This window comes from Cnephaeus nilssonii (genome assembly GCF_951640355.1).
Source record: "Cnephaeus nilssonii genome assembly, chromosome: 3".
Classification (NCBI taxonomy): Eukaryota; Metazoa; Chordata; class Mammalia; order Chiroptera; family Vespertilionidae; genus Cnephaeus; species Cnephaeus nilssonii.
In genome coordinates this window covers 49350932-49366716 of record NC_137074.1, presented here as the reverse complement: position 1 = coordinate 49366716, position 15785 = coordinate 49350932, and the positions used below count along the sequence as shown (strand labels likewise).

General features: G+C 41.7%; 1 protein-coding gene across 1 annotated transcript in view; it reads left to right on the top strand.

The window, feature by feature from the left end:
- Nucleotides 1–2733: 2733 nt before the first annotated feature.
- Nucleotides 2734–15785, top strand: part of FGF12 (fibroblast growth factor 12) — a gene marked incomplete at its 5' end in the record, with an annotated part of 401111 nt that continues 388059 nt past the window's right edge. The window contains one exon of the mRNA XM_079767431.1: nucleotides 2734–2786. The remainder of the gene's footprint in view (nucleotides 2787–15785) is intronic.

Here is a 15785-nt window from a genome sequence, read left to right as displayed (position 1 = left end):
TTGCTATGTGGTATAGACAAGTTATTTTTTTCATCTCTGAGCCTTTGTTTATCCATGTCCAAAATAAACAATATTGACTAGCTAGTTTCTACACTCTTTTTGAGTTTTAGGATTATTTTAGGAGAAGTGGGTAAAATTATGTATTGCAGAGAAATCACCAAAATATAAGAATCCCAAATACTTGATTCCCATGTGTGACCCCTTCCCGAAACAGAATGATGGAGCCACTGCTTTATGGCTCAAGTGTGATGTTTAATCTGGATAAATAGACATTTCCTTCACTCCTATGATCCTCCATAAGGTGTGGCTGAGCAGGAGCCCTAAATGCCTTAGGCTGGAGAGGCTGGGAAAGGGGAGAAGTAGATTAAATCTGTCATCATACTTTTTCTCCTAACTCAAATGGAAATGAAGTGACACTTACTGAATATGTCAGAGGCAGGACATAATCTGATGCCAATTAAACAATGCTGATCTTTTAAAATTAAGACCTTTTAAAATGTCTTCTCACACTGTTTATTTTGTATATCATCACAAATTTCAATTTTATTAAGTGTTATTTTCTCAAGTGTGTAAAACGTGCAGTATTACAAAAATTGTAGGTATTGTATTGAAGGTCAGGATTCTCCAGGGAAACAGAACCAATAGAATATATAAATAAATATATACAAATAAAGTATATATCCTATATAATAAAAGCCTAATATGCTAAGTGTCCAACCGTTCCCTTGACTGTTTGATCAGTCGCTATGATGGTCAGAGAACACTGACCACCAGGGGGCAGACGCTCCGACTGGTCTGTTAGCTTGCTGCTGGGGTCCGGCTGCTGGGGACTGGGCGAGATGGGCCAGACATGCCCTGGAGCCCTTCTGTGGTTGTGCATCGTTGTGAGGGACCCCACCGGTGCATGAATCCATGCACCACTAGGGCTCTAATGTAGAGAGACATAGAGAGAGACAGAGAGAGAGAGACTTATTAGATGGGGGAATTGGCTCATGTGATTATCAAGGCTGATAAGTCTAAATCCACAGAGCCAATGTCCCAGTTCAAGTCCAAAAACGGGTTGGTACCTGCTCTAGTACAAGAAAGAGCTGATGTTCCATTTGAAGTATGACTGGAGAATTCTCTCTTACTCAGGGAAAAGGTGAGCCTTTTTTCTTCTTCAGGCCTTCAACTGATTAGATATGGTCCACCCACATTATGGAGGGCAATCTGCTTTACTCCATCTATCAATTTAAATGTTAATCTCATCCAGAAATATCCATGCAGAATCACTCAGAATTGTTTCACCAAATATCTGGACCCTCTGTGACCCAGTCAAATTGACTCATAAAATTAACTATCACAAGTTTATTGACTACGCTTTTTTGTTGTTATTTTGTTTTAAACTACATAGGGCTCCATCACCCTCCCGTCCACCTCCCATTCACAAGATGATGTTTAAGGCCAATTCAGGGGTATGTTCTGTAAGCATTGGAGAATGAGAACCCCTACACTGAAGAAAGGAACATCTTTCCCCAAATTACCTATCTCTGATCACCAAGTGTAGAATGAGACTCTTTAGTATAGACCTTTGTTTATCACTTCAGATCTTGGCTGATCGAAGTATTAAAAACACCTCTTCTAAATGCAATTCCTTTATTACTAGAGCTATACATCATCTTTCTATTCCTCTCTCTTCCTTCTAATATTTATTAAGTATTATTCTATGTGAAATAATGAAACTATAAGATGACCATAAGATATTCTCTATTTTTACTCTGTAGGCTATTTATATGTTCCATAAGGTGACATTATGATGTTCGTGAGTCCCCTTGTATTTTTTATTTTACATAAAAAGCCAGAATTTTGAATTGCTGTGAATCAGCTACTGTATGCTTTCATAGCTCATAATAAAGTAGTCTAGTAGAGAATTTCTAAACTACTCTAAGAGGCCAATTTGTGGTATTATGTTACTTTGTGTTTGAACCTAATCAGTGGTATTCATTGAAGTGTAATTTTGGCAAAGAGTCCTTGCATTTAAATAAAGGGGTTAAAACAACATACATGCAACTTTGCACTTTTTGTGGGTTTTGTTGGTCATTATAAAACTTAGTGCTCTTATATGGTGCATTTGCCTTTATGATGTCCTTTTGGTGAGTTTTTGTGGTCATTGTTCTCTACCCACTCACCTGCAAGCTCATCAGCATCATTGGACATGCAAGGTACATAGAGCTTGAATCTGTGTGATCTTTTAAAATTAAAAGGTGGATTCTCCTTTGTTACAAGAGTGTTCACTTGGGCCTCAGGAAGATCAACTGGGCACTCAGGGAAGAAAATCTAATGAAGTGTTGAAGACCAAGAGTCATTTACAGAACATTGCCAGTTATGTGACCTGCGAAGATGGAAGAATGAAAAGAGCTCATTCTGTGCGATTAAAAAAATACCTTTTACAAAAAGAAATTAGCAAAAAGGAAGACGAAATGTAAGAGTTATATTCATGAATAACTTCCATTCCTCATCTGAATTATTATACCTGAGGATGCATGAGGAATCTGTTTCCTAGTTTATGATTCTCATTCGTTTTTCAGTAAACAGCCCATCATCCATGAGGCACTGTGGGTAACTCAGAGATGTATAAAGGAGATTGCTAAGACTGGTATGCTACACTGAATAGAAGGAAAACAGTGTTGGGGCCCCTGGGCCCAAGGAGAGTTCCTGGGCGCCGAGATTGGCTTCCGGGTGGAAGAGCTCAGGGCAGACCTCTGGGAGGCGTGGCCACCGGCGATGCGGAGAGACTGGCCATCCAGGTAGCTACTGGGGCTGCGGTGGAGGCGGGTGGTGACCTGGCCTGGGGAGGAAGAAGAAGCTGGTGGCGTTGCTTTAGTGGTGAGCAAATTGAGGGACGCGACTGCCCTGGGGGAGCAGCCTCGGAACTAGGGGCAGATTCAGAGGCAGCGTAAGAACGCGACACATTTCTTTTAACAGGGCCTCGCGAATCCTGTTACGTAGTCTGCCCTCTAGTAAGAGAGACACTGAGAGCTTTGCCTTTCTTGGCTGCCGGGGCGCGCCTGTTGCTGCAGCTCTGCTGGCGTGCAGGGCCGCTGCTCCGGCCGGAATTCCCGGTCCCTGATCCGCGATCCGGGCTGCCTCCCCGGGCTGCATGAGTCAGTCTTGCGCCGAATCTCGGCAGAATGGAGGAAGGTGCTATTTTGGGATAACAAGCATATGATCAGCTCTTTTGGGGGGCAGATTTCCCAGGCCGCTATGTTTGCAGAAAGAGTGACTTTCCAGAATGCCCGTCTTTCTGTTAGAACACAGAAAACCATTTCATGAAGTCATCGTTGCCTCTGTGGCAGAAAGGGGTTCACATTGGACATCCACAGCCCATTCATTGTGTTGTGGACAGGAATAGCCTCAGAGCAGTTTAAAGGAAGATGTTTATGTGTGGTTAATAAGCTGCACCCCCTCCCCCCCTTTTTTTTTTCCAATGGCGGAAATGAAAGGGGAGAGGCATTCGGAACGTGTGGCGAAGCTGGAATCATGAAACCCTAAATGAACTCGCGTCTGCTCCCCGCCCCTTTCCACGCCCCCTCATTTGCTTTCCTGGCCTTCCTCAGGTGCAGCCGGAAAGCAAGCTTCCAGCCTAGAATAGTGACTAAGAGGGGGTTGCTGGCATTCCAACCGGGTTTACTCTTTTTCTTACACATATCATTACTGTCACTTACAGTAAACATATATTCTTTCGGTAATAAGCCAAAACTAATACAATAGTTGCTAAAAGGATAAAAAGAATGTGTGTTTGTGTATGTGTATGTGTATGTGTGAGAGTGTGTGTGTGTGTGTGTGTGTGTGTGTGTGTCTTGATTTCAAGGCCTGTGAAGTTTGGGGACCTGCACCCTACTCGATATAGACAATAAGACTGCTGTGAATGCAGTGGGTTTTAATCTTATTTCCAGATGGTGAACACTCTGGTGGGTTTCTGTTTCACAAGCTTAGTCAGGCATTCTTGGGAAAATACTTTGCATTTAGTCTGAAGTCCCTACCTTCAGGGAGATTTAAAACCTCTCTATTTCAGAGAGGCTGCTCCATCCTTCACTGTCATTTTTCTCTCTCTCCTTGGCCATTTCATCAGTCATATGATTTGCACTATCACCTTTGCATGCTTTCCCCCAACTACGTGCCTATAAATAAAGCTTCTTTCGATACGTGTAAGATGCATGTGCTGAAGTGTCTGCTGGAGCTCTCTCCTTGGATTTGCACAGGCCACTCAAATGCACCAAGTTCAGATTTGAACCACCTATGTCCCTCTCCCCATTGAAAATGAAAGCAAACGCAGTCAATCTGATGCTTGTCTGACATCCTGTCTTGGTAAATGGCACTTCCAATCCTCGTTGCCCAAGCCAGGACCCTTTCATCATAATCTGTTCCTCCTTCCTTTGTCAGCATCCTTTATATCCACTTACTTATTAAGCCTATGTGCTCCAATTCTTAGTTACTTTTAGATCTGCTTCCTCCTCATAACCCTCAGTCTAGGCACTGCTCAGGGTAGGGCCTTACCATGTCCCTTCTGAAAACTGTTATAGTTCTACTGGCCTCACAGCCTCGGTCTTATCCCTCCCCAGTCATTGTTTTCACACACATCTTTCTAAAATCCAAATGTAATTTCCATTCTCCCCATTACAACCTTCCAATAACTCCCTTTTCCCTATGGGATAATTTCAAACTCATGTGCATGGCATACACATTTCTCAATCAAGAAAACTTTCAGATCTGGAGTCAGATCTGAGTTCAAATCTTGGTTCTGCCACTTACCAGCTGTGTGACCTTGAATGACTTCTCTGTGTCTCAATTTCTCCACCTGTGAAATGACCATAATAATGGTAGCTAGCTACCTGTGTTAAGCCTTACTTTTGTTCCCCAGTACCTGCTTCTCCTCTAATTCCGGACATGACATTTCTCTGTCCCTTCAAGTTACCTGTGCCCAAATGACCTGCTTAATAAAAGAAATGTAAGCAGATGTGGGACATGTCACTTCTGTGCAGAGGCATTCAGTTACTGGTACTGAACTCTCCAGCCCCTTTTTTCTTTTGATGAATTGTGAAAACATGTGTTGATAAGAAGGTGCCATAAGAATTAAGTAGAACAGAGGCTGAGCCAACACTTAGAAGACTACCCTGGAGAATGACCTAATCCCACCAGATTATGTGGGTGAGAAACAAGCATTCATTGTATGAAGCAAGTGAGATGTGGGAGCTGCGTGTCACCTCAGTACAGCTTAGCCTACATTGCCATTCCCCCACTGTTGTGAGAATATATAATGCACAAAGGCATTTGGCATGGTGCTTGGCACAAAGCCAGTGTTCAGGTAATGGTAATGGTAATTATGGTTATCTTTCCAGAGGATATTCTTTTCCTTTTTTCCTTTGGCATACTTTATTCTATAGGCACCTACCCCCTTGCTGTTTCATGTGTTGGCATCTCCAGACATCTCGATTGCTCCACATGTACTGTTTTCAAGGATCTTGCTCAGATGATGAAATTTATTCACCCCTTAAGAACCAGCTGATGTGTGTCCCCTACGGAGGCTTTTTTCACACTTGTGTCCACCCACACATCCAGGGTTGACCCTGTGACTGCTGTGTTTATGTATATAGAGAACCTGTCCTTAACATGTTTACCCTGGACTGTAGTCCTCTTACATGTCTGTCTCTCCTGCCAGGTTGTGGGGATCCTAAGAGGAGGATTCTGCCTTGCTCATCTCTACAGTTCAGAACCTCAAATACGGTCTGCCTCAAAGTAGATATTCAACAAAATGTGAGAATAAACAAATGTACAACTAAAGAGGGAGATAAGACAATTCCACCATAATCTGACAAGTGACTGGCAGAGGTATAAGTGCCTTCCCTTTTTTCCCCGAAGCCTTCTCAGTTCTTCATTTCCTCTCAGACTCGTCATGCCTTTGACTTTGTGACCATTGGCTGGTCTAGCTTTCTTATCTGACAGATGAGGAGACTGAGCCCAAGCAGAGAGTACAAGTGGCACAGCAAGATGGTGTCAGACTCTGGAAGAGAAATGAGATGTTAGTGCCCTGTGGCAACTAAACCTGTGGGAGGGTTGGGGTGTCCATAATAGGTAGGTTTGTGAGCTCCCCATGGGCAGGTGCAAGTAAAGTACCGAGAGCATTGCAGTGGGGTGAATGGTGGACCCCAAAAATATATGTCCCAATCCCAACCCCTGGTACCTGAGAATGTGGCTTTTTTTTGGGCAAAGGTCTTTCCAGGTGTAATTCTCAAGGTGAGGTTATCCTAGATTATTCAGGTAGTCCTTTAACCCACTGACAAGTGTCTTTATAAGAAACACAGAGAGGAAGGTCATGTGAATGCGGATGCAAGAATTGGAGGCCCAGAGCCACCAGAAGCTGAAGAGACAAGGGAAGGTTCTCCCTAGAGCCCTTGCAGGCACCTTGAGCTGGGACTTGGCCTCTACAACTGTTGTTTTAAGCCACCCAGTTAGTGGTAGTTTGTTATAGCAGCCCCAGGAAATGAACACAAGTATCATTTGGAAGACAAATATGTTTTTCCTCTTGGGCATACTTTTTTCAGGTTTTGCTTTCTATAATTGTCTTAGCGAAATATTTTAGTCATTGTTATAAAAATAATAAAAGCCCTTTTCTTCTTCTTCTTCTTCTTCTTCTTCTTCTTCTTCTTCTTCTTCTTCTTCTTCTTCTTCTTCTTCTTCTTATTCCTTTTCTTCTTGTAAAGTTTTACCAGTTCTATCAATACTCTTAGATTTTTTTCCCCTCTGAAGTTGAAAGTATGGTATCCCCATTCATGTTCTCTTTCCCATGGAGCACTTCTTACTAGAAACAGTGACAAAGTTTTGAGCTTTGCCTTAACTTTGAGCCTCTGAGGCACCTCTGGCACCTGCGGTAAAACTGCTCGGTTTTCTCCGCGAAAGCCATGATCCTCATGGACTTCACATAGGGGCGGTGAGGATAAGATGAGAGGTAGTATTTGTGGGAGTTTTGTAAACTGTGAGGTGCTATGTGGAGATGACAATTATATAGCTGGTATACATGAGTATGTACGGTATACATACAAAATATTTGGAATCTGAGAATATTTCATAAAGGTGCCCTCAAGACTGCTGCTCAAACTGATTTTATGCTATACTTTGCTGCCACCTTGTGACATTCCTGGTAATTGTTGGAGATGATTTTTCTAATAAACTTCCAGAGATTTTGTTTTTAATAAAGTGATTTTTTCTTTCAGAAAGAAGATGTGGAATATGCCTCTGAAATTGCTCAGTATCATTCTATGTTCCTATTTGACAGAAGCTAGGAGACTTGCTTTGGGAATATTATTTGAAAAATTATGGCTGTCTGGCCACGTGGTTCAGTGGTTGAGTTTCGACTTATGAACCAGGTCATGGTTCAATTCCCAGTCAAGGCACATGCCCGGGTTGTGGGCTTGATCCCTAGTAGGGGGCATGCAAGAGGCAGCCGGGCAATGTTTCTCCTCATCATTGTTGTTTCTATCTCTTTCTCCCTCTCTTTTCCTCTCTGAAATAAATAAAAATTATTTAAAAAATGAAAAATAATAACATAATGACTGATAAATCTAGAGATTAAAAGACTCGGGATGGTCAGAAAGACAATGGACAGTGTTGAGTACTTTAGAGAGATGAAAGCACTTGCCCTATCCAGAGGGTCATCCACCCAATACTGCTGTTAGAATTTCAACACTTCTTGCATATAAAATGATTGTTCCAATATTCCAGGCTCCCAATGGCAGGTGGTCACTAGGTCTTATTAGCTCCTTTTTTCCAGTATCTCCTTCATTTATTTCATAATCTCCAGCTCCATGATTACTGTGTATTTCTGGTCCTTGTTACCATTTCAATACCTGGTCTCCCTATCTCCATAATCTCTCATCTTCCATTCATCTTGCACACAGTGCTAAACACTTTTTATGAAGCCCTGAAAAAAAAACAGTACAAAATAGTGACTAAGAGTATGATCTGGAGCCAGACCGCTGGGATTTGAACCTCATCTCCATTAGTTTGGTTCTACTTGCAAGATCTGGGGAAAATTCCTTATGCACTCTGTATAGCAGTTGCCTTATCTGTATAATGATGATAGCATTAATGCCTACTTCATATGTTTGGGAGAAAGATTAAGGGAGCTATTTCATTTAGTGTTCAATTAATATTTGCTGGTATTCCTCCCTACTAGAGTGTGAATTCCTTAAATACAAGACTATCTTGGATTTGTCTTTGCATCTTCAAATTGACGTGTCACTTTTACATTGTAGTCATTTGATGGCATTTTTGTTTGAATAGTAGGTGAAGAATCACTAAGCATTTAATGGGTGCATCCAGTTCACTTCTTGGAATTCTCATATCATCAAAATATACCTAAGGCCATACAGTGACTTCCCCCCTCCCCCATGCCCCAAATTATACAGAATTTTTTCAAACTTGCTATATCTAAATTTAATAAACAGTGGTTAACATTTTCTTAGTATTTACTATGTGATAAGCTCTGTTCAAAATACTTTTACAGTAGGTAAGACAATAATTCCATTCCAATCATATATTGTCTGACATATCAAAAACCACCTGCTACTCCAACTGCTGGCTTGTGTTAGAAAGTCTTCCCCAGAATACACAGACCTAGAAGTGGACCTAGAAAAATACATTTCCTGAAGGACTAGAGCAGCCCGAGCTTCAGGATGTTGGAAGACTATACATGGTCTAGTTTTTAGACTTGGTCCCATTGCCCTTATTTCTATGGTATACCCATTCATCTACCCTGTCAATAATTATAAAGCATCCTCTAAATTCCAATGACATGAAGGTGACAGATACTGAATCTTTCCCAAGAGTTCCTTAAGGGGAAATCTCATCTATCTGATACATCTTATTTCACATAATCTCTTATTTATTCATTCATTCAAAGTTTATTCAAAACTATTTGTGGTCATCTACTATACAAAAATGGTGTCATCAAGAATATTAAATATGTTAAGTATATTTTAAAAGTAGATATAAATATAACCTAGGAATCATTTTACCTTTTGAGATGAAAATTAAAATGGATGAAATTTTTTTATTCCTCATTCCTCATCTTTTTTTCTGGTGATTTTTCTAGGGAAGCTGTATTTCTCCTAGACACCTCAAACTCAGAACGTGGCCAAATTTTGTTGAAGATTTTGGAAGATGGGAAAGCTTTATATTCACAAATTACTTTTGCCAACCCACCACATGGAATTTCTCATTGACCCCATTTCTCTTTGGTATTTAGTTGAACATTACATGGTATCAGTTCTGCTATGGTCTGAAGTTTGTGTCATAAATTCATATGTTGAGAACCCAGAGCCTAAGGTTATTAGGAGATAACCAGTTAATAAGAGCACAGCCCTCATAAATAGTATTAGCACCCTTACAAAGGAGAGCCCATAGAGGTCCCTAGACCCTTCTGTGAGGACACAGATAGTAGTGCCAACTATGAACCAGGGAGCGGCCTTCACCAGAACTTGACCAGGCTGGCACCCTCATCTGGGACTTCCCAGCCTCCAGAAGTCTGAGAAATGAATTTCTGGTTGTTATAGACTACCCAGTCTGTGGTGTTTTGCTACAGTAGCCGAGCTAAGACACAACTCCACTCTTTCTTTTCACATCTCCTCTCCTTTCATTCAGAACTATATTCTTAATTGCCATTGGAACTATAATCCTAACCAAAAAGAGTTGTTATCTTAAGAAAACTTTCCTTCCTATTAAACTAGCTGATATTTCTTTTTGTGATATACAGAAAACTTGAACTTTGAAAAATATAGGTACACTAAATGGTAATCATCCATTATTAATAAAAAATGTATATGTCTTGTTAGACATTTTTCTTAAACTTGAGCTGTATTAGCTCATTTAATACTTATAATATTCTATGATATAGGTATTTTTATCATCCCTATTCTCTCAGATAAGAAAACAGGGGCCATAGACAAGTTAAGATTCCAATCCAGGCAGTTTGGCTCCAGAGGCCATGCTTTAACTACTAAGGTATACTACAGATCACTATATCTGTTGACAAACTACCTATCACTACATTCATCTATTGGTAATATCAGTTAAATGTTGAACAATTATGTAGTTTCTCTCTTTGTTTCAATACACTAATGATATACACTTGCTAATTAAGTACCTCCCATGCCCTTTATTTGGATGTAATTGTGTTCATACATTTAAATTTGCCAATTTATATCAAAAGCCATCCTCTGTGTGCTTTCAGTTATATGTGGAATCTAAAACACAAACAAAACAAAACAAAACAAAAACAGACTCATAGAAACAGAGACCAAAGTGATGGTTACCAGAAGGGATGGGTTGGGGGATGGGTTAAAAGAGGAAGGGCAATACAGTCAACAATAAGTCTACACAATGACAGATGATTACCAGAATTAGTGGGGTGATCACATTGTAAGGAATTAAAATGTTGAACCACCGTATTGTACACCTGAGTCTAATATAACCAATGTAAGATTGTATACAAACTATAGTTAAATTTAAAAAAAAAACTGTTTAAAAAATATTGCCATTTTTCCTCTTTGGGTTTAGCTTTATTTTTATTTTTTAGGAAGCAATAATAAATTAAATTAACCTGGTTCTCCTCAGTCTCCAGACCATTTGCAGGAGCTGGAAATAAGCTAGGAGGAAGATGGGATTGGTGTGCAAAGTCGTCATTGTATGAGCAACTGCTAAACATGTGAGTTGTTTATGTCAGAAAAGTAAGCCTTATCCCAGTAACTTTGCCATGATTTGAAGCAGCAGTTCTAGAATTTTATCCATTATGTTTTTATTTAATACTAGAGGCCCAGTGCATGATTGAATCATGCACGTGTAGGGTCCCCTACACACTTTCGCTTTCGATCACGGGGGAGCTGGGTGCCTGTCCGCTGGTGCACCAGGCCTTTCAGAAGCCTCCGGCGCGGCGGAGGCTTCTGAAAGGCCTGGTGCCTGAGCGGACAGGCACCCAGCTCCCACGTTTTTGCTTTTGATCGCTGGTGCCTGAGCGGACAGGCTCCCAGCTCCCACACTTTTGCTTTCGATCGTGGGGGAGCTGGGTGCCTGTCCACTGGTGCACCAGGCCTTTCAAAGCCTCCGGTGCAGTGGAGGCTTCTGAAAGGCCTGGTGCCTGAGCGGACAGGCACCCAGCTCCCACGCTTTTGCTTTCAATCGCGGGGGAGCTGGGTGCCTGTCCACTGGTGCACCAGGCCTTTCAGAAGCCTCCGGCGCGGCGGAGGCTTCTGAAAGGCCTGGTGCCTGAGCGGACAGGCACCCAGCTCCCACGCTTTTGCTTTTGATCGCTGGTGCCTGAGCGGACAGGCTCCCAGCTCCCACACTTTTGCTTTCGATCGCAGGGGAGCTGGGTGCCTGTCCGCTGGTGCACCAGGCCATTCAAAGCCTCCGGTGCAGTGGAGGCTTCTGAAAGGCCTGGTGCCTGAGTGGACAGGCACCCAGCTCCCACGCTTTTGCTTTCAATCGCGGGGGAGCTGGGTGCCTGTCCGCTGGTGCACCAGGCCCTTCAGAAGCCTCCGTCCCGCCGGAGGCTTCTGAAAGGCCTGGTGCCGGAGCGGACAGGCACCCAGCTCCCCCGCTTTTGATGGTCCGCGGTGGGACGTGAGCTCGCTGCCCCAGAGGCCCCTTCTGTGCCACAGCACAGCCATGGCGCAGACGCTGAGCTCGAGCCCCCGCTGGCGACGCGAGCTCAGCGTCCGGCCGGCGCAATCAGCCACCCCGGCCACCCCGAGTCCCGCCCCCCAGCGCCTCCTGGACAATCGCGGGCATAGCGAAGGTACGGTCAATTTGCATATTTGTCTATTATTAAGTAGGATGGTATATATACTCCATTCTCAGCTGCTAGGGCTCCTGACCTAGCTGACTCTTTAAAGCTCATAGTCACATGTACTCCAGGGAAAGGAAGCTAAAATCAGTGGAGCTATACCTTTTGCTTTTTTCTTAAAAGAAATAAACAAAAAGAGGTTTGTATTCTTTAACATATTTGAGTAGTTTAACGTGCATTTTTATTTTGTTAAATCCATTATAAAGCCTTCATTGACAACTGGTTTTCCTGAATTAACTCTGAACCTTTTAGGCGTGTATTGGGAATCCTTCATTGTGTAGCTCCAACCTATCTTTCTGCTCTTACCTCCCACTTTCTCTGACCTGTTGCTTTAGTTGTGTTTGACTATTTGTTCTTTCAAAATCAAGCCCTTTCCCTTTCTTTGTGGCCTAGCCAAGACACCGTGCTATGCTCCTTATGATTCATTTCCTTTTTTCTATTTGCAAATGTGACTTTACTCCCCTTTTGTTTCCCATAGGTGGCACTTCACATATTATACTGAGAATGGCCATTATTCTATTATTAAAATAAGAAAAATTGTCTACACCAGTCTCCTTTTTGAGTTGAGCTCCTTTGCTATTTGGCATACTGCCAGGAGCTTGGACATCACTGCTTCTTCCTCTCTTTCAGTCTCACATGCAATCAGCTACAAAGTTCTACCAACTACACATCCTCAGTACCTCAACCTGTTGTCTTATCTCTATCTCCACTGCATTTGTCCTAGATTCGGTCTGACAATTTAATGTCAGAACAACTCGGTCTGTGTCATAAAGCTGACATAAACAGTCAGCTTTCCCCCAGGACTGGTACCAAAGTCACCCTTTTGAAATACATATTTGATTACAGCAAACCTTTAATTAAAATATTTAAAGGGCTTTGATATAATAAAAATTCTAGGTTTCCTAGCCTGGCCAACTATTAGTGTCATTGGCTTTTATGGTATGGTGTGAGGAAGCGTAACCTAAAACATCAACTTTAATGCCTAATAAGAAAAACAGTAGTAGTTGGTAGTAAGAACATAACATGAAGATTTCTGAAAGGCTTTTTTCATGAAAACAAACCAAGTGAACTTTCTTTTCAAGCTTCAAGAGTGGTAGCTGTAATTTAATGAGTTATTGCCATAGGAACATATTGTACGTCAGGTATGGGAATTAGTTTTCCTTTCAAATATTTAGGTTAATGGTGCCAGTTTTTTAATTTAATTTAATTTTTTTGGTTAATCCTCACTCGAGGATATTTTTTCCATTGATTTTTAGAGAGTGTGGAAAGGGGAGGGAGGGAGGGACAGAGAGAAAAATCCATGTGAGAGAGACACATTGATTGGTTGTCTCCTGCACGTACCAAGACCAGGGCCAGGGAACCTGCAACCAAGGTACATGCCCTTGATCAGAATCGAACCCAGGACCTTTCAGTCCATGGGCTAATGCTCTATCCACTGAGCCAAACTGGATAGGCAATTGCTGGGGTTCTTCTCCCAGCCTTACAAAGGGTTCAGCATTCTGGAGAAAGGAGCTGCGCGTAGATGATTAAAGAATACGGAGATGAAAGATAATTTTGAAAGGCATTGGGGGGTCAGAGGATCTTCAGCTGAAGGGAGCTAAAGACTCTACCTTGTCTAAGGACCACGTGGTATTTATTAAACATAATTTGTCCCAAGGCAAGGTGGAAATATACACTTCAAAGGGTAAGGTATCAAAGGGTATTGTCAGTTTGGGGAATAGCCTACAGCTGTTCAGGTATTTGGCCAACAGGAGGCAATAAAATGCCCTGAGCTGTCTGGCAGTTAACAATCCTATTTAGGTTTGGGGGAAGTGCCGTTTAGCGGTTTCCCACAGGTAAACTGCATACGTAGCTCACACTTGTTGAGCTGCCCAAGTCCCATCAACCTTTTGATGGAACTCTTATAATTATTATATGCTGGAATTGGTTCTCAGCAGGCAATAGTGCCAGTTTTTTAAAAAAACAGTTTGTTGTTATTGATGAGTAAGAATATCAGTGCATGTGTTTGGAGGGCTGTAACTATAGCTGAATAAACACACGCCTGTCTTTCAATCTGTCTGCTTCTGGCACAGAATGGTGACATTATTAGAGAATAGCTACCATTGGAATTAATAATAATGCTCAGAATCTGACTAATGCATACTTTGATGAATCAGTTGACCTCTATCCTAGGTATGGCAAATGAGACGTATTAATAGCATTGAAAATACAAGTGATGGCCACACAGTTGGTAAACAAATAGAAGGAAATGAAGCAAACCCCTTTGGAAAAGGATATAGAAATGAAAGGTCTGAAGTCTGCTCCAAGTTGAGTCACTATATTATTAGTTGTAAATTATCTTGAGTGATTCATTTCCCTTCCCTGTCTCTGAGTTGTTTTTCCCCCCTTTGTACAATGAAGGAACTGGACTGTGTAACTCTCTATGTTTCTATCTGAAGTCTCTATAAATTTGAATATTCTGAATTGTAGAACTAATCAAATTGCGCTCTGATGTAGTCTCAAGTCAACTACTAGGTGTGTTGCTTCTGGAGCCTTTTGGGAGGATCTCTGGTACATGCCAATGTCAGACACTGCGTGTGACAGGCCCTGGGCTACCTGTTAGGAGCTACAAAGTGACCCATGGTTGATGGCTTTCTCTGCTGGGCTGGGTGTGTGGGGGAAAGGCCAGACTGCACATTGAGCCCAGCTTCCACTAGAACTGGGCCTGTTTTTTTCTTGAGTTAAGGAAGGCCAAGGCACCCTGAGTCCACTTCTGCCTGTTGGCTGCTCATAAGGCTTAGTCACTGAAAAGAGCCTCTGGTGGTACATGAGTTATGTGAGGCAGGTTCTCAGTGAGCCACAAGGTAGGGGTGAGCGGTGTTCACCAGGATGATGCAGATTCAGACTCAGTGCCATTACTGGGTCTGAGTCTACTCAGCAAAAGTCTTAGAATGCACCAAGGCCAGACACCATCTGCCTCGGGCTTGTGGACCTTTGCAGTGAGTCAGGGTCTTCCATTCACCTAAATATTTAATTTAAAATAATTTATCCTTATTCATTATTATTATTATTATTATTCAGTCATATTATTAATTCGGCAACACTTAATTGTCTTCAAAGAGCACTGCAAAGAATATAAAAAAAGAAGATACATTTCTAATCCCCTAAAAGAACTTAAAACCTGCTCCTAGAAATAATGCAAATGTGATTAAGTAACTAGAAAAGAATAAAGAGTGCAATCTACAAGAAACTTACTTCTTTGTCCCACCTTTCCTGAGCACTACACTAACCTAAACGTGGTCTCGTTGAAGTCTGCTCCAGTGTTGAACTGGAATGGAAAGCTAGCAGCTATACTGCTTATAGTTCTTCTTAGCATTGCTTAAAAGTATGGGAGCAGAAAAGAGAGATTCTGAAGTAAAACTAGTTTTAAAAAACTGTCACATTGTTAAAAACCACTTTGTAAAGAGGAATGGAGATATATTCTTGATTTCAGTAGGCTCACTTCATTCAATCAATTCTTTATTTATTTATTTTTTTAGGAAAATGCCCTGCCAGGAGTCACAGTTCACAAGGCAAAGCAAAGGCAGGGCTGTTCCTTAAGGAGTTTCTAGTCTAGAGGGAGAGAGAGAGATGCCGACAATGTGCTGACAGATGCGCTGAGTTCCGCCTTGTGGAGGAGCCAACACTTGGACTGGCCCTTTTAGAGTTTATTAAACTAGAAGAGATGAAGAGGACATTCTGGGCTAAGGAAAGAAAATGAACAAAGTCTCAAAAGTTCTAAAGTTTATGTCCAAGTAAAGCAAGTGCAGGCTCATAATCTATTATCCATAATTTCTAAATCTAAGAAGCTCTGAAAACAATTTTTTTTCTTAACTTTGTAGCAAACTTATTTTTTAGCACAACTTGACATGGATTTACATGAGACTAT